Genomic DNA, 23,880 nt, shown 5'->3' with positions numbered 1-23,880 from the left:
TTTGTTGTTCTGTTGTTTTGGCCACACTGCTTGCCTTATGGGGTTTAGTTCCCCAAGCAGGGACTGAACCTGGACTGTTGGTAGTGAGAATGCCACTGGACTGCCAGGAAGTTCCCTGGAAACAGTTTATTCCTTTTTCTCTTTCCTTTTTTCTTTTTTTTTTTTTACTATAAAAGTGATACAACATTCTGGAAGTTTTGAAAAAGAAGAAAACCGCATTTCTTTCATTTTGACACATTTGACACACACATTTGCTGACAAACGTCCGTCTAGTCAAAGCTATGGTTTTTCCAGTAGTCACGTATGGATGTGAGAGTTGGACCATAAAGAAAAGTCACAAAGTTTTTATTACTTTATCAATCACCTCCCTATAAAAAAATAGAATGGCCACTTCTACTTCTATCTCTGTCATTCTCTATCCTCAATTTTATTTTTCTCCGTAATGCTTAACACCATCTGACAAACATACTTGTTTACCTGTCACATGAAATGTAAATTCCAAAAAAAGGCAGGAACTTTGTCTCATTTGCTGTTGTTCTCCACCCCCTAATACCCCCTGTCTAAAACTGGAACATAGTAAGCACTCAGTATTAAGATTTCTTTTTTAAATGAACAGACATGTAGTTTTTGATCTTTTTCGAGTGTCATTCAGGTGTAATCATCCTGTGCATACAACTTTGTATCTTTTGGTCACTTTCGTGTTAATTTCACAGACTAAACGTCATCATTCTTTTTGTAGATTGCTACATGGCCTGTATGACCATCATTTTTCATAGCTACATAATTATGTATCAAGGGAGCATAGCATAATTCACTAACCCATCTCCTAGTTTGGGACATTCATTTCTGACTTTTCTGTAATATAAATTAACACTGATAAAAAAATATATCCATGCTATATCAGTCAGTGACTATAGCTGTGAAATTCAAAGACGCTTGCTCCTTGGAACAAAAGCTATAACAAACCTCAACAGTATTAAAAAGCAGAGAAGTTACTTTGCCGACAAAGGTCCGTCTAGTCAAAGCTATGGTTTTTCCAGTAGTCGTGTATGGACGTGAGAGTTGGACCATAAAGAAACACCAAAGAATTGATGCGTTTGAACTGTGGTGTTGGAGAAGACTCTTGAGAGGTCCTTGGACTGCAAGGAGATCCAACCAGTCCATCCTAAAGGAGCTCAGTCCTGGGTGTTCATTGGAAGGACTGATGGTGAAGCTGAAATTCCCAGTACTTTGGTCATCTGATGCGAAGAACTGACTCCTTGGAAAAGACCCTGATGCTGGGCAAGATTCAAGGCGGAAGGAGAAGGGGACCACAGAGGATGAGGTGGTTGGATGGCATCACTGACTGAATGGACATGAGTTTGAGCAAGCTCCGGGAGTTGGTGATGGACATGGAGGCCTGGCGTGCTGCAATCCATGGGTACAGTCAGACAGTACATACAGTCAAGAAATCTAATAGCAAATACATTAGAAACCAGCTGTCGGTGATTGATTTATTCATTTTCCGCACATTTTTATTTTTAACTTTTTAAACACCAAAAACATTGTGTATTGGGGGATAGCCGATTGACCGTGTTGTGATAGTTTCCGGTGGACAGTGAAGGGGCTCAGCCATACATACACACGTGTTCATCTTCCCCAAACTCCCCTCCCGGCCAGGCTGTCACATGACATTGAGCAGAGCTCCATGTGCTATACAGTAGGTTTTTGTTGTTGTTGTTCATTTTAAATACAGCAGTGTAAACATGACCTTCCCGAAGTCCTTAACTGTCCCTTCCCTCCGGCAACCATGAGTTTGTTTTCTAAGTCTGTGTGTCTCTTTCTGATTTTGTAAGTAAGTTCCTTTGTATCATTTCTTTTTAGATTTCACATATAAGGAATATCATACGATATTTCTCCTTCTCTGTCAGACTGACTTCCCTCAGTGTGACACTCTCTAGGTCCCTCCGTATTGCCGCAAATGGCCTTATTTCATTCTGTTTTAATGGCTGAGTACTGTTCCGTCGGATGTATGTGCCACACCTTCTTTATCCATTCCTCTGTTGATGGACATTTAGGTGGTCTCCATGTCTTGGCTGCTGTAAACAGCACTGCAGTGAGCATTGGGGTGCATGTATCCTTTAAAACCATAGTTTTCTCCAGATATATGTGCAGGAGTGGAGTTGCTGAATCATACATTATGTTTATTTTTAATTTAAACAGAAGTAAGATTCTAAAAAGCATTGAGTTAAAATATATGTGAGGATGGATGGACAGCTTATTTGAGAGAGTTACCAGGAGGGCTGGAGAAATAGCTCTGCAGCTAGGCACGACACGCAGATCTCACCAGAGTTGGTCTGATGCTGGGACTGCACCACACCACCGAGGCCAGGCACGGGGCTCCTGCTGCTGCCGCGGTGTTGTCTGGGCCTGACTGACACCGTGCCCTCCTCCAAGGGAGCCCAGACCTGCAGTGTCTGCTTTATCTGCAAGTATCTGCCTTATCGGAACCCCTGAGAGAGGACTTTCTTATATTCCCTAGAAAAATAATACAGGATTACACACTGTCAGAGTTATTTCTGTATTTAGGATGGTTTATGTAGGGTGGATTCCTGAAAGTAGAATCACCAGTCCACGGGACATGAACAAAATTTTTGATGAGAAGATCAGACCTGTTGACCTCAACAGTTGGGTCTGTAGCTTTTTACTTCCTTGGAGTAATCTTTCCTTGAATGTGTCGTTTATTGGCTGTACTTAGTGAACTGAGTTTTTTAGAACTTTAGTTCTTGATATGGAAGGACTTTTAATTTGATCTCTCCTTTAAAAGAGAATCATCTTTCTTCTTGATTGGGTGCCTAGATTTGTGCTAGAATCTGAAAAATGGATGGCATATTCTTTTAAATTAGATTGTTTTGTTAGTACACATACAAACTTGGGGTGTGGAGATTCTTTATTCATGGCAGTGTGAACTTAGTTTTTCAAAAGTTCCTTCTTTCAATCCCATGCTCCCATCCTACATAAAAGTAAACATCCATATACTTCTTCCTGCCCTTCCCCTAGGCTTTCTTGTATTTGGTTTGGTTTTGGTGATGGACCAGCATTCACTCTGCTAAAAACAGGAGGCAAGTGCTCTTAGCTCCCCACCCCAGGAGCTCCCTTTCCTCTGTGGCCTTGGGGGAGGCTTAGATTCGAAGCCATTCCACAGTCACTCACCTGCTCTGACTACACCTTCTTCCTCACCAGAATCGGAGGCTCTTCCTGTGCCTGTTACGTGTTGGGTGGATGTAGGAAGCCAAGCCCAGTGCTTGTTATTCCTGTGGGTGTTTTCATATGTAATGCAGACGGTTATGTTGCTGCCTTGTGCTTTCAGGGAAGGAGGAACTTGCAAAGATCCTGTATCTTTACTTAATCTACTGCGATGTTGAAAATGCTGTGTGCAGACCTTGGTATTTCTGAGTTCTTCAAGTATTTCCTTTACCCCTTATAGTTTTAAAACTGTTTTGAGTTGGTTGCACCCCATGGTAACATTCTCCTGAGCCCCCTGTTCAGGAAAGGTGGTCTAGGGTGTGGGTTGGAGGGGTGGCATGTAGCAAAGGCAGCAATCTAGGTGAAGGGAGAACTTTGAAAAGCAAAATACATCTTCCCTAAAAACAATTAATCATATTATTAGACCAACAGCTTCAGCAGCTGGTGAAACAGCAGGAACATGTCAATTTTGCTTCCTTAGTTACCCAGAGTGATCGTGCACTTGACCTTCAGCAGAGCAGGGTCATAGAGAGGGCATCTTTAAACAGCTCTGTCTGGTTTTGGCAAATGGAATCCGCACTGGCAGTTTGAAGCACATGCCCATGAGTTCCCCCATCAACCCCTAGCTCTTTTGGTTGGACTGTCTGGCTGGGGAAGTTGCTGAGAAAAAATGTAAATAAAGCTGCAGAGAGCCGTTGGCATGGTAAGTGCAGTGTCCTGCAGAAAAACAAGATTCATTTTTGCAGCCTCTTCTTTTCGTCTGTTTCTGGAGGGAGCCTTCTTGTGATGCAGTGTGTTTCACAGGCGCTTGTTTTTCGAGCAGTTGGTGAAATAGCCGTGGAGTTAGATGCCTGCTGTGTATTTGAAGGAAGCTGATTTAGTGTCTGTTTCTGTGCTTAGCACCTAGCAAGTTACTTCTTCATGGGAACTTATATATGGACGTGCTGGGTAGATTCAAGTGGGGCAAGAGCTGTTTGTTTGTTTCTTGTTTTCAGCAGGTTAATCTGCTTCTGAGCAGAGAGTGAACCCTGCCGCTCTTACACACCTCCTTTTTTATATGATCGGGGGCAGTCCTCACTGATTTTGGATCTTTGTATTTGTGCTAAATTTAGGGCTATAGTCTTATCTTTTTAAATATACTATCAACTTGAAAATTTTAAAATGGTCGATCAGTTCTGATGTAAATGAGGCTGATTTATAATACTGAGAGGCTTTAGTATACAGAAGAGCTGGCTTTGCCACTCCTCAGGAGATGTCATTCTTTAGAAACATGGACACTGGAAGCTTCTAGCCCTTTGTAGGAGGTGACGGCGTGCACTTTGAAGACCAGCAGCCTCCTCCGGCTTCTTCCCTCTGGTGTAAGCTGCTGCACAAAGAGGTTATTTCTTTGCCCATTGACCCTTTACCATACTTATTATTTCATGGTCCTTTGAAATAAAAATAAAGCAGGATGTGGTACATTTCAGTTCAGGCTGGAGGTGTCTCCTGCCTGAAACCCTTTACCCACTTAGGCAGTTGTTTACTTGTTCATTATTTCCTAGGAATGTTAAGGATAAGTCGAAGTCCCTGATTGAGATTGGTTACATGTTGGGTCTGCATGATCTGTTCCCACAGCCCCCCCCCCCCCCCCCCCCACGGTGTGAACTTTGTTGCTCTATTAATAACCCATAGGAATGTTGTAGCCAAAAATTGAAATCAGGATACATTGTAGATTTAGAAATTTAGTTTTTTCTTAATTAGCTGACTGCTGTGGGCATTCTCTTCAACCTAGATATTCGTAGCAAATGACTAATACAGAAATTTTTCCTAAGAATTTCCCCCCCTCACCCCCAAAAAAATGCTCGCAAGGCAATTTCATGTTATGGTAAAATAGAGACGGTTCTCACGCGAGGGCAAAAATATATGTACTTTCCCATCAGCCTCATACATTCACGTGTGTTGGTGGAACCAGTACACTTTGGTTTATTTATATAAGAAACTGCCAGGGCAGACACTGTGGGGTACCTGCAGAATGTTTAGTTAGCAGATAGATACAAGAGTGGAATAAAACCAAAAAAAGCCTAGGCAGAGTCCCAGGATCAAGGACTGTAAAAATGACTTGTTATTTATTCCTGAAGTTAAAAACTGTTCCTCCCTAACCAGTCATTGTGGGCCTAGTGTGTGCCTGGCCTGAGGCGTCAGAGGCCGTCCCTTCGGGCCTCTGAGCAGCTGCTGGGCGGGCCCTGGGCTGAGGGCTTGGATGCAGCTGCTCTGGGAGCCCCAAGCTGGACTTGGGCACCAGCCCCCGGGTCCTGGGAGGGAGCTGTCCAGGGGAGCAAGGCTTTCATGAACTCTTTAGGCAGGAAACAAGCATTCGTGTGTTGTGTAAGCATGGTTCACTTTAGAAAGGGTGTGAAACGGAACCACCTATTTACTCTGTAAGCAGGAGTCAGAGACCATACTCTGAAGAACTGTATCCAAACGTGCTTTCACACCCTCCTTGCTCATGGTTTAGTTGAGTCCTTTGGACTGGCAGTTTTCTGGCAAAGTGCAAGTGCTCTGGCCAGGTATACCACAGCTGGGTGTTGCCAGGCGTTTACAGTCACTGTGAGCTGATGGGCTGGAGCAGATGCAAGAGGGGAGAAGTAGGCGAAGGGGGAGGGCCACGACGTTCGTCGGGCACTAAAAAGGGAGGCTGGAAAGGAGATGCTTACACTGGTCAGAAATGTATCTAATGTTCTTATGGCCTGTTACGAAATGGACTGTTGTTGTTTTTCTTTTAATTATTATTTATTTTCTTTTGCCTGTGCTGGGTCTTCGTGGCTGTGCACAAGCGCGCTCGTGGTGGCGAGTGGGGGCTGCCCTCCAGTTGCGCTGCTGCTAGTTTGGCGGCTTGCTATGGAGCGTGGGCTTCAGGAGTTGTGGCTCCTGGGCTCGAGAGTAGTTGTGGCACATGGGCTTAGTTGCTCTGCGGCATGAGGGATCTTCTTTGATTAGGGACCCCAACCGTGTCCCCTGAGTTGATGGGTGGACTTTCAACCACTGTCCCACCAGGAGAGTCCCCAAATGGACTTTTTATCATTGTGCGAAATGATTTTCAACAGAATGCTTGGGGGGAAAAAATAGATGGCCTGCTTGGATGTCTGATCATAGTATTAGGCTTTTAAATTCACACAGCTGCAAAAATTTCTGAGGGATCCCATCATGACATCACTTTGCCTTCAAGCTGAATCATATCTAAAAACTACCCCTGGTACCACTGGAACACACCTTCTCTCTAAAGGTCTTAGGGGTAAGGGATCTGAAGTGTTTTTCCCTTTCATCTGTCAGTTCTACAGTTAGGCATCCTTCTCTGAATCCCAGGGATATTTAAGACTGTTCACCCAGTCTTACTTTATTACTGAGCTATAGGGAGCCCATCACCAGCATGATGCTTGCCCCCATCAGCAAATTTGTGGAGGTCTTTGTGCTTCTCATGTGAAAGGAATTAGAAACTTTAGAAGCATATCCCTTTATGTGAAGGAACTAGAATCGAGGGAGTTGATACTATAGCTCAGGCAGGGTCAGAAAGCTGCAAGTAGTCTTGGTGCCCAGCCCACACCTCCTCCCCTATCGCCATCCACCCCCACCCCCCAAATGCCAGAAAGGCAGGGCCCTTTCTGGTCGCCATGTATCCCCAGCGCACAGCCGCAGCGGGGCAAGGTCAGCGCTGAGCAGGCTCCAGTGGGGCTTGCACAAGGGTCACTTTGGCTTACTGACTTAGAATGCTTCTCTGAGTACCTGTGAAATACTTTTCAAATACTGTTATTCTTTTAAGTAAAGTCTTTATTGTAGTATAACATACCTGTGTTCACAATTCATAAATGTGTAACACAACGAATGAATAGGAATTACGCTGCTGTGAATATTCATGTACACATTTTTACATGGGCATATATTTTCTTTGCTCTGGTATATATATCTGGAAGTGGAATTGCTGAATCATATGGCAACTCTGTGTTTAACCATTTGAAGAACTGACAGTTTTCCAAAGTGTACCATTTTATATTCCAACAGCAGTATATGAGAGTTCTGGTTTCTCCACGTCCTTGCCAGCACTTACCTTCTTTTTCATTATAACCATCCTAATGGGTATGAAATGATATTTTAATGTGGTTTTGATTTGCATTTCCCTAATGACTGATGATGTTGAACAATTTTTATGGGCTTGTTGGCCATCTGTGTATCTTTGGAGAAATGTTTGTTCAGCTCCTTTGCCCACTTTTTCTTTTTTTAAAATGTATTTATGATTTAATTGAAGGATAATTGCTTTATAGAATTGTTTTCTGTCAGATACTAACATGAATCAGCCACAGGTATACATATATCCCCTCCCTCTTGAACCTCCCCCCACCCCCGTCTCCCTCCCCATCCCACCCCTCTAGGTTGATACAGAGCCCCGGTTTGAGTTCCCTGAGACATACAGCAAATTCCCATTGGCTATCTATTTTACATATGGTGATGGAAGTTTCCATGTTTCTCTCTCCATACGTCTCACCCACTCTTCCCCTCTTCCTGTGTCCATAAGTCTGTTCTGTATGTCTGTTTCTCCATTGCTGCCTTGGAAATAAATTTATTGGTACCATCTTTCTAGATTCCATATATATACATTAGTATACAATATTTATCTTTCTGACTTACTTCACTCTGTATAATAGGCTCTAGGTTCATCCACCTCATTAAAACTGACTCAAATGTGTTCCTTTTCATGGCTGAGTAATATTCCCTTGTGTATATGTAGCACAACTTCTATATCCATTCATCTGTCGATGGACATCTAGGTTGCTTCCATGTTCTAGCTGTTGTAAATAGTGTTGCAGTGAGCAATCGGATACATGTGTCTCTTTCAGTTTTGGTTTCCCCAGGGTATATGCCTAGGAGTGGAATTGCTGGGTCATCTGGTGGTGTTACTCCTAGTTTTTTAAGGAATATCTATACCGTCTTCCATAGTGGCTGTATCAGTTTATATTCCCACCAGCAGCGCAAGAGGGTTCCCTTTTCTCCACACCCTCTCCAGCATTTACTGTTCTGTAGACTTTTTGACGATGGCCATTCTGACCAGTGTGAGGTGATATCTCATTCCAGCTTTGATTTGCCTTTCTCTAATAATGAGTGATGTGGAGCATCTTTCCAGGTGTTTGTTAGCCATCTGTGTGTGGTCTCTGGAGAAATGTCTGTTTAGTAGGTCTTTTTCCCACTGTTTGATTGGGTTGTTTGTTTTTCTGTATTGAGTTGTATGAGCAGCTTGTGTATTTTGGAAATTAATCCTTTGTCAGTTGTTTCATCTTGCTATTATTTTCTCCCATTCTGAGGGTTGATTTTCACCTTGTTTGTAGTTTCCTTTGCTGTTCATTTGCTCATTTTTAAATTGTTTTTTTGATATCTAATTGTAAGGGTTAACCATGTATTCTAAATACAAGTCCTTATCAGATATGATTTACAAATATTTTCTCTCATTCTGTGGGTTACTTTTTACTTGATAGTTGTCCTTTGAAGCACAAAAGTTTTAAACTTTGACAGAGTTCGTTTTATCTTTTCTCTCTTTTGCTTTAAGTATAATAGCTAAGAAATCATTGCCTGTAATCAAGGTCATGAAGATCTACACCTTTGTTTTCTAATCTGTGTGTATAATGTGAGGTAGAATTTAATATATTTTTATAAAAAGAAAAGAAATTTCTGTTCAAGGAAAGTCTCAGCAGTACAATTAATCATGTGTAACAAAGATATTTATACACTGTTTATAACTCAGGCTTTAGAAAAACATTTTCAGGAAGTTTGTGATATTACTAATAGCAACTATGTACTAAATAAATAGCGTTAATACTAGCTATTACTTATTAACCCTCCCGTCAAGCCCAGAAAGTGGTAACAGTATGTCCATGTTGAATTTGAGGAAACTGAAGTTTAGAGGGTTAAGGGACTTTGTCAGGGTGACGGTACGTGTTTCAGAGCCTAGGTTTATCTAATTCCTTGCGTATGGGTACTCAAATAGTGCTGATTGATTTAAAACTTCTGAGGAGTAAAGTGAGTCTGAAAGGCAGCATATTATTCTATCAGTTAAGAATTCAAAGTAGCTGAAATGGGTAGAATTAACTTACAGAGTAGTAATAGACTCAGCCAGAATTCTAAATGTTCATTATTAAAGATGGATTTAATTCCTGTGCACTGACAAATTGACTGGCCAGCCTTTTCTTAATCAGAAATAAACAGAGCTAACAGATGGTATAGGTGGATGCTGGGAGATACATTCTGTAAGGTTTAAGCCTCATCACACTCGCTCTAAAATAGTTTCTGCCTATTCTGCCTGTCTTAACCAAGAGAAAACTAATTGATATGAAGCATTTTGTAAACTAAAAATCACTATGAGAATATTGCATTCTGGGTTTGGGTGTTTTTTTTTTGGTCTTTTTAAAATAATGTATTTTGGGCTGTGCTGGGTCTTGGTTGCTGAAGGCAAGCTTTCTCCAGTTGCAGCAAACAGGGCTACTCTTGGTAGCTGTGTATGGGCTTCTCATGGCTTCTCGCATTGCCAGGCACAGGCTGTAGGCACAGAGGCTCAGTGAGCGGCTCAGGAGCCCAGAGCACACGGGCCTCAGGAGTTGGCACGCGTGGGTTCGGTTCTTGTGGCTCCCAGGCTCCAGCACAGGGGTGCAGTAGGTGTGACGCACAGGCCTAGTTTCTCCACAGCATGCGGAGTCTTCCCGGGGCAGGGATTGAGCCTGTGTCCCTTGCAGGGCCAGGAGGAGCCCTGTCCACTGCACCACCAGGGAAGTCCCATTCTGTTGTCTTTCTATGGTGAACTTTTTGTTGGTAAAATTAATGCTTATGAAAGAAAATGGCACCCCACTCCAGTACTCTTGCCTGGAAAATCCCATGGATGGAGGAGCCTGGAGGGCTGCAGTCCATGGGGTCGCTGAGGGTCGGACACGACTGAGCGACTTCACTTTCACTTGTCACTTTCATGCATTGGAGAAGGAAATGGCACCCCACTCCAGTGTTCTTGCCTGGAGAATCCCAGGGACGGGGGAGCCTGGTGGGCTGCCGTCTATGGGGTCGCACAGAGTCGGACACAAGTGAAGTGACTTAGCATAGCATAGCATAGCATGAAAGAAAAAGTTTTTCCTAACCACCCCAATAATTCATCATGCTATGCTTTATAAAATTTATAATTTTATAAAATTTATAAATTTTATAATTTATAAGAGATATAATTCACTTCCCATAAATTTCACCCCTTTAAAGTGTACAGTTTAGTAAGTTTCACAAGGTTGTACAGCCGTTACCACTATCTAATTCTAAAACATTTTCATTGTTTTAAAAAGAAATTCCATTGAATTCCCTGGCTGTGCTATGGTTAGGTCTCCGTACTTTCACTGCCAAGGGCCTGGTTCAGTCTCTCATTGGGGATCTGAGATGCACCAAGCTGCTGTTTTTGTTAGGGGGCTGTCTATTAGACGTTATCGCCCCTTCCCCCGTCCTTTCAGTGCCTGAGAACCACTGATGTACCTTGTGTCCCTCTGCGTTGCCTACTCTGGACTGTTGTGTAAAGGAAATTATACAATACATGGACTTCTGTGGCATGCTGCACATGTTCATCTGTGGTGTAGCATGTACCAGTCTGAAGTCCTTTTTATTGCCAAAGAATACGCGATTGCATGCATACACTGTGTTTTCTTTATTCATTCATCAATTAGCAGATACTCGATTGTTTTTACTTTTGAGCTATTATGAATGATGCTGATAGGAACATTTCTGTACAGGGTGGTTGTAGACACATGTTTGCCTTTCTCTGGAGTATATGCCTAGGAGTGCAGTTGTAGGTTCACATGGCGACCTTTGCGAATTGGCCAGACTGTTTGCACAGAAGCCCCACCTGTACCCCTCTCGCAGTGCGGAGCTGCAGTTGTTCTGCATCCTTGTCGGCACCTGCCATTGCCCATCTTTTGGATTGTAGCCATCCAAATGGGTGTGAAGTGATGTCTTGTTGTGGGTTTAAATTTAATTTCCTTAGTAACTAATGATGTTGAGCCTTTCATATGCTACTGGTCATTTGTATATCTTCTTGGGAGACATTTCCATTCATCTCTTTGCCTCTTTTTTAAAAAAGTATTAAGTTGTAATAAATAGTTCTTTATAGTCTATATGTACATGTCCGTGTATTAGGTACACTATCTGCAAAGGTTTTCTCCTCTTTTACAGACTGTCTTTCCACTTTCTAAATCATATCCCTTGAAGCACAAAACTTTAGTTTTGATGGTGGCCACTTCATCTGTTTTTGTTGTTGTTGTTATTGTTGTTGTTTATGCTTTGGTGTCATATTGAGGAAACTATCACCTAATCCCAGTTCACAAAGAGTTGCACCTATATTTCCTTCTAAGAATTTATAGTTTTAGCTCTTACATTTAATACTTGGATCCATTTTGAGTTAATTTTTCCTATTTTTGAAATATGAAATATAAAATTTACTACTTTATGTATACAGGTCAATAGTATTAAATACACTCATAATGTTGTGCAGCGTCCACTACCATCCATCTCCATAACTTCTCTTCATCTTGTAAAACAAACTTTGTACCCATTAGACACTAATGCCCATTGCCATCTCCTCCTTGAACCACCACTCTACTCTCTCATCTCTAAGAATCTGACTACTCAGTGTTTCACCAAGTGTGTGTGTGCTGACTCACTTCAGTGGTGTCTGACTCTGTGATCTTATGGACGGTAGCCCACCAGGCTGCTCTGTCCGTGGGATTCTCCAGGCAAGAATACTGGAGTGGGTTGCCATATTCTTCACCCGGGGATCTTCCCTATCCAGAGATAGAACCCGTGTCTCTTCAGTCTCCCACCCTGGCAGGTGGATTACCACTAGCGCACCAGGGAAGCCCAAGGCTCACCACTCTTCCTTTCTGTCTCGAAGAATTTGACTACTCTCAATATTTCACATACGTGAAATCATACAATGGTTGGTTGTCTTTTTGTGAGTGGCTTATTTCACTTAGCATAATGTCCTCTACGTTCATCTATGTTGAAGCATGTGCCAGAATCTCCTTACTTTAAAAAGCAGAATAATATTCCATTGTATGAACATGTCACATTTTGTGTATCTGTTATCTGTACATGGACACTTCGGTTGCTTCCACCTCTTGACTTCATGAATCCTGCCGCTGCAAATGTGTGTACAAATACCTCTTGGAGGCACTGCTTTCAATTATTTGTTTTGATAGTAGCCGTTACACTGAGTATGAGATAGCATCTTGCAGGTTTGATTTTTTTTTTTTTATTTCCCCAATGAATTGTGATGTTGATCAGCCTTTCATGTGCTTATTGGTTATTTGTATATTTTCTTTGGAGAAATGTCTATTCATATGTTTTGCCTATTTTTAATCAAGTTGAGTTTTTTTTTATGTTGCTAAGTTTTAGAAGTTCTTGATATAATCAGAGGCTTATACCTTGTCAGATACATGATTTGCAAATGTTTGTTCTCATTCTGTAGGTTGCGTTTCCACTCTGTTCATACTGTCTTTCGATGCACAAATACTAAAATTTTTTTATGAAGTCTACATTGTGTGATTTCTTTTTTTTCTCTTTAGTTGCCTGTGACTTTTGTATCGCATCATGAAATCACTGCCGAATCTAGTGGTGTGGTAACTTTTCTCCTAGGTTTTCTTCTGAGAGTTTTGTAGTTTCAGGTCTGACGTTTAGGTCTTTGATTGAATTAATTTAGGTCTCTGATTGAATTGATTCTTGTGTATGGCATGAGGTAAGAGCCCAGCTTCATTCTTTTGCATATGGATATTGTTTTTCTAGCACTTTTGTTGAAAAGAATGTTTTTCCTGCCATTGAATGGTCTCAGCTCCCTTGTCAAAAAATTGTTTAACCAGATATGCAACAATTTACTTCTGGAATGTCTTTTCCTTTGGTCTATATGTTTGTCTTTATGCTAATACCATGATTTTGTGACTAAAGCTTTGTAGCAGGTTTTGAAATCATGAAACACAAGTCCCCCAACTTTGTTCTTTATCAAGGTAGTTTTGTCTATTTGGGATCCCTTGAAATTCCATATGAAGCTCAGGATGGGTTTTTCTATTTCTGCAAAAAAAAAAAAAAAAAAGATTGGGACTTTGATAGGAACGGTATTGAACCTGTAAATCACTTTGGGAAGTATTGACGTACTAGCAGTGTTAAGTCCTTCAACCCATGAACATGGAAAATGTTTCCATTTATTCCTCTCAGCAGTGTTTTGTAGTTTTTAATGTACAAATCTCTTACCTTTTAGGAGCTTTTCCTATTTGGAACCAGTCTGTTGTTCCGTGTCCAGTTCTAACTTGCTTCCTGACCTGCATATAGGTTTCTCAAGGGGCAGGTCAGGTGGTCTGGTGTTCCCATCTCTTTCGGAATTTTCCACAGTTTATTGTGATCCATACAGTCAAAGGCTTTGGCATAGTCAATAAAGCAGAAATAGATGTTTTTCTGGAACTCTCTTGCTTTTTTGATGATCCAGTGGATATTGGCAATTTGATCTCTGGATGCTCTGCCTTTTCTAAAACCAGCTTGAACATTTGGAAGTTCACGGTTCACGTATTGCTGAAGCCTGGCTTGGAGAATTTTGAGCATTACTTTACTAGCGTGTGAGATGAGTGCAGTGCATTGCCTTTCTTTGGGATTGGAATGCAAACTGACCTTTTCCAGTCCTGTGGCCACTGCTGAGTTTTCCAGATTTGCTGGCGTATTGAGTGCAGCACTTTCACAGCATCATCTAAAGGATTTGAAATAGCTCAATTGGAATTCCATCACTTCCACTAGCTTTGTTCGTAGTGATGCTTCCTGAGGCCCACTTGACTTCCTGTCTTTTAAAATTTGCTGAGATTTAAGTTTTGGCTGCATTTATGGCCCATCCTGGAGAATGTCCGTTGTGTACTTGAGGAGAATGTGTATTTGTTGTTTCATGGTAGAGTGTCCTGTTATAGTGTGTCCAGTCTCGTTAGTTTCTCTTGTGTTAAGTCTTCTCTTTCCTTATGCATTTTCTGTCTGATGGTTCTGTTCCTTCTTGAGATTGCGATATTGAAGTCTCCAATTATTATTGCAGAACTGTCTCTTTCTTCCTTAAGTTGTATCAGTTTGGGCTTCATGTACTTTTCTGGTTATTAAGTGTGTAACTTTGTGATTATTATATCTTCTTGCTGTGTTGAATCTCTTGTTAGTATCCTTCTTTGGCTTCCCTGGTGGCTCAGAGGATAAAAGAGTCTGCCTGCAGTGCAGGAGACCTGGGTTCGATCCCTGGGTTGGGAAGATCCCCTGGAGAAAGAAATGGCAACCCACTCCAGTATTCTGGTCTGGAGAATACCATGGTTGGAGGAGCCTGGCAGGCTACAGTCCATGAGGTCACAAGAGTTGGACACGACTGAGCAACTTCATTTTCTTCTTTCTTTCTTCTTTCTTTGTCTCTTAAACCCTTTTAAACTTTAAAGTCTACTTTGTTTGATTTTTGAACAGCTACCTCTGCTCTCTTTTGGTTTTTGTTTGCATAAATTATCTTTTTCCTTCCTTTCCTTTTCAGTCTGTTTGTGTCTTGGGTTCTAAAGTGAGTCTCCTAGGCAGCATGCAGTTGAAACAGAATGTCTCAACGGTGTTCCGCCATTATTCTCTTGATTAGAGAGTTTTATTGATTTGCATTTAAAATATTTATGCATGCGGAACTTCTGTCATTTTGGTCTTTGTTGTATATATGCCTTCAGCTTTTCTGTCCTTCATTTCCTGCATTCCTATCTTCTTTTATATTTAGTTGATTTTTTGGTAGTGAAATGTTTAAATCACTTCTCATTTTCTTTTGTACCTATTCCATGGCTGTTTTCTTTATGGTTACTGTGAAGGTTACATATAACATCCTAAAGTTGCAAATTCACACTAGTATGAACTTCCACCAGCTTAATTTCACTCACTGTCAAACGTTTTTCATTTACAGCTCCGTCCCTATCTCTTTCAGTAGTTGATGTCACTGATTACATTTTTATGCCCCAAAACATAAGCTAATAATTCTTTTAAATACATTAGTCTCCTTAATTATGTAGAAAACAAGATTCTGAGTTTCATACGAAAGATATAGCAATAGTATTTACAATAATTGAGGGGTTTAAGTGTATTTTTAGGAGGCAAAAGGCCCGGTGGTGAACCGCTGCCACAGTGGCGCCGGCGTCTTACGATCGCCACGTGTTTACATTTGTTGGCGTTCTTGTTTCCCAGGGTCCTACCGTCTTTCCTTTCTCCTTGCAGGTCTCTCTTGAACATTTCTTGCAGGGCAAGGCTAGTGATCACAAATCCCCTTAGCTTTTGTTTATCTGCGAATGTCTTGGTTTCTCTCTCACTTTTAAAAATATTTATTTACCTGTTTATTTCAATTGAAGTATGTATGTGTGCGAGTGCTCAGTCACTCAGCTGTGTTTCATTCTTTGTGACCCCTTGGACTGTAGCCCACCAGGCTCCTCTGTCCATGGAATTTTCCAGGTAGGAATACTGGAGTGGGTTGCGCTTTCCTTCTCCAGGTCTTCCAGACCCAGTGGTTGGACCTGGGTCTCTTGTGGCGCCTGCGTTGGCAGGTGGATCCTTTAACACTAGCGCCACCTAGTTGATCTGCAGGGTTGCATTAATTTCTGCTGTACAGCAACGTGATTCAGTTATGCATGTGGTTTATTATGGGATATTGAATATAGTTCCCTGTGCTACACAGTAGGACCCTGTTTATTTTTTGTGTATTGTGTGTGTGTGTGTGTGTATAATAGATTTTTACATATTAGATACAGGGAAGTCATTCTGTTTTAGGCATGAGTTAACTTGAATTTTATGCTCATTAGAATAGCCTGTTCGTGGCCTATCAAACATGCATTGTATATCTGCTTTAATTATTAAAAAGAAAAGGGCATATTGACCAGAAGAATGTCCATGTTAAAAATAAAGATTAAATTCCTGTCTTCTTGGATTGCCATTGCTGGTTCTCCTTTGATGATAAGACTCTCTTCCAAGGTGCCAAGGCCATGCTGACTTGCTGATCTCTGATCCACGTGGGGTTTTGTTTGTTTTTGTTCTTAAACCTTGAAGAAATATATTGTTCTTTGTTTTGACAAGATGCAGAACTCTGCTTGGCAGCCATGCTTCTTCAGAGGAGCTGGTCAGAGTACTCTGGGAAGCTGGCCTCTGGGCTAGTCTTCAGTTTGGCTCACAGAAAACTTTTCTTATTATAGAGCATTTATTGGTTATTTTTATTGACATTTGTATTTGCTAATCCCAGAGTCCTAACTTGTGCCCTTCCCCTTTGGTAACTGTAGTCTGTTTTCTGTGTCTCTGATTTTGTTTCTGTTTGGTAAATAAGTCCATTGGTATAGTTTTTAAAAGACAACATATAAGTGATATCATGTGCTATTTGTCTTTTCTCTTTCTCACTTGGCTTAATATGATAACCTCCGGGTCCATCCATGTTGCTGCAAACGGCATTATTTCATTCTTTTCTCCCCCATTCTTTTTTATGGCTGAGCCGCATGCCACTGTATATACACACCACATCTTTGTCCACTCATCTGTCGATGGACATTTAGGCTGTTGCCATGTCCTGGTGCTGCCATGAACGTTGGGGTGCATGTTATCTTTTCCAGTTAGAATTTTCGCCAGATTTATGCCCAGGAGTGGAACTGTTAGATCATATGGCAGCTCTGTTTTTGTGTGTTTTTTTTAAGGAACCCCATACTGTTCTCCGGGCTTCCCAGGTGGCACTAGTGGTAAAGAGCCACGTGCCAGCGCAAGAGATGGGAGGGGCGTAGGCTCCATCCCTGGGTCGGGAGGACCCCCTGAGGAGGGCGTGGTGGTCCACCCCAGTGTTCTTGCCTGGAGGACCCCCGGGACAGAGGAGCCTGGCGGGCTACGGTCCATAGGGTCACACAGAGTCAGACACGACTGAAGCGACTCAGCACACACGCACGTACTGTTCTCCACAGTGGCTGTGCCGGTTTACACTCCCACCACAGTGTAGGAGGGGTTCCTTTTCTGCAAACCCTCTCCAGCATTTGTTATTTGTAGACTTTTTGACTATGGCCATTCTGACTGGTGTGAGGTAATACCTCATTGTTGTTTTGATTTGCATTTCTCTGATAATTAGTGATGTTGAGCACCTTTTCATGTGTCTTATTTGCCAACTTGTGTGTCGTCTTTGGAGAAATATCTAGGTCTTATTTTTTGATTGGGTTGTTTGCTTTTTTTGTTACTGAGTTGTATGAGCTGTTTGTATATTTTGGAAATTAAGCCCTTGCTGGTTACGTTATTTGCAGGCATTTTCTCCCAGTCCACAGGTTGTCTTTTCATTTTGTATATGGTATACTTTGCTGTGCAAAAGCTTGTAAGTTTTATTTTTATTTGTTGTCTTGGGAGACTGAACTAAGAAAACTATGCTATGATTTACGTTAGAGAATGTTTTGCCTGTGTTCTCTTCTACGAGTTTTATTGTGTCATGTCTTATATATGTCGCAGCCGTTTTGAGTTTATTTTTGTGTAGGGTGTGAGGGAGTGTTCTAGCTCCTTGATTTATACGCGGCTGTCCAGCTGCTTGCTGAAGAGACTGCCTTGTCTTCGTTGTGTATTCTTGACTCCTTTGTCTGAGATTAATTGACAATAGATGTGTGGGATTATTTTTGGGTTCTCTGATTTTGATTACTGTAGCTTTGTAGTATTGTCTGACGTCTGGGAGGGTTATGCTTCCAGCTTTGTTCTTTTTTCTCAGGATTGCTTTGGCAATTCTGGATCTGTTATGATTCCATAAAAATTTTGGAATTTTATAGTTCCATGTAAAACGTCATGGGTAATTTAATGGAGAATCCCATTAAATCTGTAGATTGCTTTGGGTGGTATGGTCATTTTAACAATATTCTTCTAATCGAAGAATATGGTGTCTTTCCATTTTTTTGTATGCATATTCCTTTATCAGTGTTTTAAAGTTGTCAGCATGTAAGTCTTTCACCTCCTTGATTGAGTTTATTCCTATTCATTTTATTTTTTAATGTGGTATTTAAAGGAATCTTTAAAAAGATTTTTTCCCTTTCTGCTATTTCATTGTTAGTGTAAAGAAATGCAACTGATTTATGTTTGTTAATCTTGTATCCTGCTACCTTGCTGAATTCGTTTATCACTTCTGGTAGTTTTTATGTGGAGTCTTTTTATACCTAGTATCAGATTTTTATACCTAGTATCAGATTGGATGGCACCTAGTCTAAGACTCATGGCTCATTAATAAGGCCATGATACCTTTATACCCAATAGTCCCTAATCCTTATATACTTCCGAAAAAAAGACCCCCAGACAGCAGCTGGTTCTCACTCTCAGATTTAAAAGATGCCTTCTCTTTCATCCCATTGGCACCAGAATCACAATACTTGTTGCATTGAAGTAGAACGCCTCATCAGTGCCCCTCAGGAGCTGACCTACCCCAAGGCTTTATTAGCCCTCATCTTTTGGAGCAGGCTATAGCCCAGGATCTACAAGACCTAACTCTTGAGGGAGGAACATTTATTCACTATATTGATGATCTCTTGATTTGCTCCCCCACTCAGTCCCACACCATTATATACACCACTCAGGTCCTTAATTTCCTGGCTTATTGGGGTTACACAGTGTCCAAATCTAAGGCCCAGTTGGTACAACAAGTGTCCTATTTTGGGATTATTTTTACCCCTGGTAGATGCAGCCTTCTGGCAGATTATACACAGGCGATACCCCATCTACAGATTCCCCCTACCCATAAACAACTACAAGCATTTCTGGGCCTAACCAGGTACTGCAGAGTCTGGGTACCTAACTGTGGTCTCATTGCACAGCCCCTTATATCAAGCATTAAAAGGTAAGGAAGATCAGATACCCCTCAAACGAGAACCAGTCCAGCAGGAGCCGTGGACACTTTAAAAAGCCTTCTCCACAGCGCTCCCACTTTGGGTCTACCTAACCTTTCCTAACTGTTCTGACTCTGCACCCAGAAAACAGGGAGTGCGGCCTTGGGAATTCTAACGCAAAGACTGGGAGAAACCACATAGCCAAAGCCTATCTCTCCAAACAGCTGGAGTCCACTGTGAAGGCTGGCCTCCCTGTCTTAGGGTGCCAGGAGCACTGTCCCTTGTAGCTGAGGGAGCACGGAAATTTACTCTGGGAGCCTCATTCAGGTTCTGATTGCTCACCAGGTACCAGACCTACTAAATGATCACGAATTTTCAGATAGCAAATTCTTTTATTTGAAAGCCCACAGATATGTTTGAGTGTTTGCAAGACTTTAACCCCAGCAACTTTACTGCCCATACCAGGAAAAGATGACCCTACTCAGACTTGCTCCGAGATCCGGATAGTTTCTCCCAGTGTCCACCCAGACCTCTCAGACCAACCCTTAGCCAGTACTGATTAAATCTGATTTACTGGTGGAAGCAGTTATATTACGGAGAAGACAGTGGCACCCCACTCCAGTACTCTTGCCTGGAAAATCCCATGGGCGGAGGAGCCTGGTGGGCTGCAATCCGTGGGGTTGCGAAGAGTCGGACATGACTGAGTGACTTCACTTTCACTTTTCACTCTCATGCATTGGAGAAGGAAATGGCAACCCAGTCCAGTGTTCTTGCCTGGAGAATCCCAGGGACGGGGGAGCCTGGTGGGCTGCCGTCTGTGGGGTCGCACAGAGTCGGACACGACTGAAGTGACTTAGCAGCAGCAGCAGCAGTTATATTACAGAAGGAAAACACAAGGCTGGATACACTATCGTGTCCCTTTATGGGAATATTGAAGCCCGAATTCTAGCCCAGGTGACGTAGGGCTTCCCAGGTGGCTCTAGTGGTAAAGAACCCGCCTGCGCATGCAGAGCCATCGAGACGAGACTCGGGCTTGATCCCTGGGTGGGGGGACAACCCGGGGCAGGGTGTGGCAGCCCACTGCAGTGCTCTCGCCTGGAGAATCCCTCGGACGGAGGGGCCCGCGGGCTGCCACCCATAGGGTCGCAGAGAGTGGGACACGGCCGAGTGACCGAGCATGCGTGCGGGCATGTTGGGTGCGTATGTTAATGAGTGTAATATACCTTCTTGTATTGATCCTTTTTTTTAATCATTATGCGGTTTCCTTCTTTATCTTTGTTTTCGGCTTTTGTTTTAAAACCTGGTTTTGTCTGATATGAGTATTGTTACCCCTCCTTTCTTCTTACTTCTGTTTGCATGAAATTAGATTTTCCATCCCCTTACTTTCAACCTATGTATGTTCTTTGCTTTAAAGTGGATCATTTGTAGGCAGTATATTGTAGCCTCTTGTTTTACTATCTAATCTGGCACTTTATGTCTTTTGATTGGAACATTCAGTCCATAGACATATAATGTAATTGTTGATAGATATGTATGTACTGCCATTGTAAACCTTGTTTTCCAGTTGATGTTACATTTCTTCTTTTCCTGTTGTGGTTTGATGGTTTTCTTTTATATTATGCTTGTGTTTTCTTCTTTTTGGGTTTTGTGAATATACTGTATGTTTCTGATTTGTGTGTGTGAGTCTCTCAGTTGTGTCTGACTCTTCGACACCCCATGGACTGTAGCCCACCAGGCTCCTCTGTCCATGGGATTTTCCAGGCAAGAATACTGGAGTGGGTTGCCATTTCCTTCTCCAGGGGATCTTCCAACCCAGGGATAGAACCCGGATCTCCTGAATTGAAGGCAGATTCTTTACCGTCTGAGCTACCAGGGAAGCCCCCATTTACTTTAGACTGGTATTCATATATATATATTCCAAACACATTCTAAAAAACAAACAAACCCTATTTTCTTACGTCCCCCACATTTTATGGTTTTGATGTCCTTTATATCTTCATGTTTATCCTTTTCTTGTTTGTTGCAGCTATTTTCACTTTCACACCATTGTTTTAAAATTTTTTAATCGGTCTACTGGTCTATTTACACGATCTGCTTTCTAGTTGTGTTTTTCTCTTTCCTGTAGGTTCTTCCTTCTTTCCAAGTTATTTATTTTAACGTTTTTTTTTTAATAGTTTATTTTAGCTGCGCTGGATCTTCATTTTCATGTACAGGCTTTCTCTACTCGTGGTGAACTGGGGCTCCTCTGCATTATAATGTGCGGGCTTCTCTTTGTGGTGGCTTCTCTAGAGTGGAGCACAGGCTCTCGGCCTGTAGACTCAGGAGTCAGAGCACAGAGACTCAGAAGTTGCCGCTCGCAGGCTCTAGAGTGCCGGCTCAGTAGTTCTGGTGCGCGGGTTTAGTTGCTTAGTGGCATGTGGAGTCTTCCCAGACTGGGGATTGAACCTGTGTTCCTCCTTTGACAGGCAGATTCTTACCTACTGTACCACCAGGGATGGCCCCTTCTTCACTATTTAGAGAAGACCTTTCGGTATTTTTTTAACAGTAAAAGTTTAGTCTTCCTGTATTATTTTAGTTTTTGCTTGTCTGAGAAATTCTTTATCTCTCCTTCTCTTCTAACCTTGCTGGGTAGAATGTCTTAGGTTCTAGGTTTTCCCCTTTCAGGATTTTGAATTTATCTTTGTCACTTCCTTCAGGCCTGCAGTATTTAGTAGAGAAATCAGAGGGTAGCCTTATGGGACTTCCCTTTTAACCTCCCCCCCTTTTTTTTGCTGCCTTTAGAATCCTCTTTAACTTTTGCCATTTTAATGATAACCTCCCTCGCCTTTGAAGGACTGTTTTGCTGGGTATAGGATTTGGATTGATATATTTCTTTTCTTTGAGCACTTTGAATGTATTAGCCAACTGTCTTCTGGCCTTCAAAGTCTCTAAAGAGAAATTGGCAAATAACCTAATTGTGGATTTTTTGTATGTGACAATTTGCTTCTCTTTTAAATGCTTTCAAGATTTTCTCTTCTTGTCTTTTGAAACTTTGCTTATAATGTGTCTTGATTTGGGTCTCTGTGAGTTCCTCGTGTGGTGAGCTTGGATGTTCACGTTCATGTCTGATCAAATTTGGGCAGCTTTTCAGCCACTATTTCTTCTCGTGTTCTGCCCACACCCCTCTCTCTCAGATTCCCACAGAGCTGCTGGTCTCACTGCTGGTATCCTGCAGGCCTCTTTGGCACTGGTCACTTCTCTCCGATCTTTTTTTTTCTGTTCCTCAGATTCACTAAATCCCATCAAGGTTACTGATTCTTCTGCTTACTCGAATCTTCCTTTGAATCCCTTTAGCGAATTTTTCATTTCAATTTCTGAACTTTTTAGCTCCAAAATTTTTTTTGCTTTCTTTCTAGATTTTCTGTCGCTTATTGGTATTTTGATTTTGTTCATATATCATTCTCTGACTTTTCCACATCTTCCTTTAGTTCAGTCCTTATCTAGTGCATTTGATGTGAGATCTTTTTCAGACGTAATTTTTGTTAATTTTTTTTTTCCTTTGACTGGGCCATACTTTTATTTCTCTGTATGCCTTGTGATTTTGTTGTTGAAAACTGGACATTTGAATCCAATAATGTGGTAACTCTAGAAATCAGATTCTCTCTCTTGCCAGGTATTTGCTGGGTTTTGTTAATTTGTTTTTATTGTAAGCACTTTCTGTAAGCAACATCCTGACATGTAAATTTAAGGTCTTTTCTAAACATGTGTCTTTCCCTAAGCATGTGTAGTTACTTTCTGATTTTTCCTGTATATGCAGTTAGTTTGAAAGTCTTTGTCTTTAATGTCTAATTCCCAAAAGAGGAAAAAAGAGAAAAGGGAGTGGTGGGAGAACAAACCAGTCTTTTAAGTCCCCTGGAAATCACTTTAGTAGAGATGGGCATTGGCAACAGTAGGAGGAAGTGCAAAGACCATGGATACCACCTCCTTGTCTGCACCTCTGGGATCAGAAGCAGTCAGCGATTGGCGCACGGGTCCCCAGTTTCGGAAGACAAGGACCCTTTGTGCCACCCTGGCTCCCACAGGCTGTGTGTGCAGGCTGCTTCTGGAGCGTGTGCACAGTTCCCTGCTCTGGGGTAGGTGCGGGCACAGGGAGCTGCACTGCTGTGCCAGGAGCTGGAGTTGACCAAAACTAACCGCACTGTGTCGTCCAAGTCTTTCCCCGGAAATTACAAGCCTCCACTGGACTCTGGAGTTCCACAGTAGTCTCAGCAGACAGTTTCTGATGTCTGTCTGTGATCTAGGTAGAGAGACAGATTCCTGGTGCTTCCTACTCCACCATTTCCCCAGAATTCTCTCTCTTGAATTAACTGTTTTTTATATAATAGGAGTGAGGTGTCCAATTTCATTCTTCTATTTTTCCATCACCATTCGTTGAAAATGCTTTTCTTTCCCCATGGAGTTATCATGGCACTTTTGTCAAAAATCATCTGACCATTGATGGAAAGGTTAGTTTCTATGCTCTTTGTTCTGTTTTGTTGCTCTATTAGTCTGTTTTTATGCCATTGCCACGCTGTTCCGATTACCATTGCTTTTTAATAGGGGCTTCCCAGGGGGCAGAGAACCGGCCTGCCAATGCAGGAAACACAAGAGACAAGTAAGTTTTGAAACCAGGAAGTTCAGTCCTCCAACTTCGTTCTCTTTCAAGATTGTTTTGGCTATTCTGGTTCCCTTGCATTTTCATGATTTTTAGGATGAATTTATCAATTTATGCAATACATGCAGCTAGAATTTGAAT

The 23,880-nt window shown here is 41.9% G+C and overlaps 1 protein-coding gene across 5 annotated transcripts in view; it reads left to right on the top strand.

The window, feature by feature from the left end:
• The window catches only part of NR2C2 (nuclear receptor subfamily 2 group C member 2), a 110,358-nt gene that overhangs the window by 44,728 nt on the left and 41,750 nt on the right, over positions 1 to 23,880 (top strand). The gene's annotated exons all lie outside the window — the stretch shown is intronic.

The sequence above is a fragment of the Bubalus kerabau genome, chromosome 20 (assembly GCF_029407905.1).
Source record: "Bubalus kerabau isolate K-KA32 ecotype Philippines breed swamp buffalo chromosome 20, PCC_UOA_SB_1v2, whole genome shotgun sequence".
NCBI lineage: Eukaryota > Metazoa > Chordata > Mammalia > Artiodactyla > Bovidae > Bubalus > Bubalus kerabau.
The sequence above is the reverse complement of the archived record's forward strand: the minus strand, read 5'-3'. Positions and strand labels throughout refer to the sequence as shown.